This window comes from Adiantum capillus-veneris, chromosome 11, assembly GCF_014529385.1.
Source record: "Adiantum capillus-veneris isolate H3 chromosome 11, ASM1452938v2, whole genome shotgun sequence".
NCBI lineage: Eukaryota > Viridiplantae > Streptophyta > Polypodiopsida > Polypodiales > Pteridaceae > Adiantum > Adiantum capillus-veneris.
In genome coordinates this window covers 143,981,723-143,983,659 of record NC_140941.1, presented here as the reverse complement: position 1 = coordinate 143,983,659, position 1,937 = coordinate 143,981,723, and positions in this window count along the sequence as shown.

Below are 1,937 nucleotides of genomic sequence, written 5' to 3'. Positions count from 1 at the left end.
GCCAAGAACAGATAAGAGGAAGATAGTAGACAGGGGGTAGTTAGGAAAGAGAAGGGCAATATGGTTAAGCAAAAACCAGATTGCATGGTCAAACCAAAGAATGTTTGACTCGCAAGGAGCTTTGGATCTTGAAATTTACAACCGCATTTGCCTATAAACATTCCACACAGACTCACTGTAAAATTCACTATTACATCTAGAGAAACTCATCGTGCCTTTTGTTCGATGTAAATGCCCACCATTGGAGTACATTTTTTGTCATCCAAAAAGTTCATGCTGAAAGGTTCTTTTATGATTTTGCCTTTATCCAGGTATTGTACGCCTTTGAGGATCTGAAGCCAACAATCTTCCAAAGTTGAAGCAGCAAAATTTTTAAGGTAGACCCAAGACTCCTTGGAAATCGGAGCCAAGATAGCTTTATTCTGTAATGTCCAAAGTTGGAAATTTACCCTTCCACCTTCAACTTCAATCTGCGGATTAGGTAGTAGAGGAAAAATTTTAGAAACCTTTGGAACAAGTTCTACAAGTGATGAGTCACTTATAGAGCATAAACCAATCTAATAACCCTTAATAGCTTCCAAAATAGAAGCATCATTGCAAAAAATCCCACCCATGGGAGGAACAATGGGAATAGATTGAGAGGAAGCAAAGACTGGGTTCAGCCCACAGAGCTTCTTTTGTAAGTTGGCTAATTTAGATCCTTCTAAGGAGAAACTTACCAAGTCCTGATTATGGGACTTAGTAGTCAGACTAAGACCATTGATAAGGTCTGACAAGAATTTCATGCCTTCCCTACCATCTTTTGCTAAAGGAATGTGAATGGCGACCCAATCATTGAAGTTCAAAAGATGCATGACTAATTCCTGATGCTCAGTTTGTTGTGTTGCAGGCCAGATAAGAGCTATAGCAACATCATTTTTTATGCAACTAAGTACAAGAAGAGAGGCAGGCAATAGCGGTGCCGTATCAAATTTGAGCTTATTATCCAAGGTAGAGAGCTGAAAGTAAAAAGAAAAACAGGTGAGAAAGAAAACTGGTAGTAATATCCATCCTTCAAACATCAAGATTTCCCTCATAATTGTTGTGTGGAACTACCCCATAGCCAAATTAGCAATGCATAAGATCAGAACCACCTAATCCTAGCAAGACCAATGTGTTAGGTTTTTCAAGCCCGGTATTAGCCGTGGGAACACCTCCTAGAGCATGCAGGTGAACTCAAGCTCTTGTTTTAGTTTGCATTGAAACTTTTTCTATATATTGTAAGCTTTTACAAAAGAAATTATCAACAATAGCAAGCGTGTGTTTTCAACTGTGTCAAATTCTCTCTCTCTCTCTCTCTCTCTCTCTCTCTCTCTCTCTCTCTCTCTCTCTCTCTCTCTCTCTCTCTCTCTCTCTCTCTCTCTCTCTCTCTCTCTCTCTCTCTCTCTCTCTCTCTCTCTCTCTCTCTCTCTCTCTCTCTCTCTCTCTCTCTCTCTCTCTCTCTCTCTCATCTCTGCACACTCCTCTGCCATAGACATGGTGATTCCACGCTGACAGCCTCCATAGATCCTCTCCCCAACACATGGTATCAGAGCTTGGTGTTCTTGGTACCGGCAAGGCAAGGCTCTTGGAGTTGGCTTCTCAAGACACCCACAGGCGGTGCTTCTCAAGACACGGCAGTCTCAGGCTCTCGAGGCCGCATATCAAAACGCTATATTGGTGCTGCTTCTCAAAACATTGTCAAGGCATAGTGGGCGACAGTTACTACAAGTGGGTGGCAGTTGCATCTTGAAACGCTACCTATGTGTGGCCCTGTGAACACGTTCCCAACACTGCTACCCTTTTGAAATGTTGCAGCTGCAAGGGGTGAAGCAGTGTCTTCAATAGCTAGTGAGGCAATTTTTGCATGCTTTTCAAAATGCTACTGCAAAGGTTGGCTTGGCAACTAGAAGGGGATT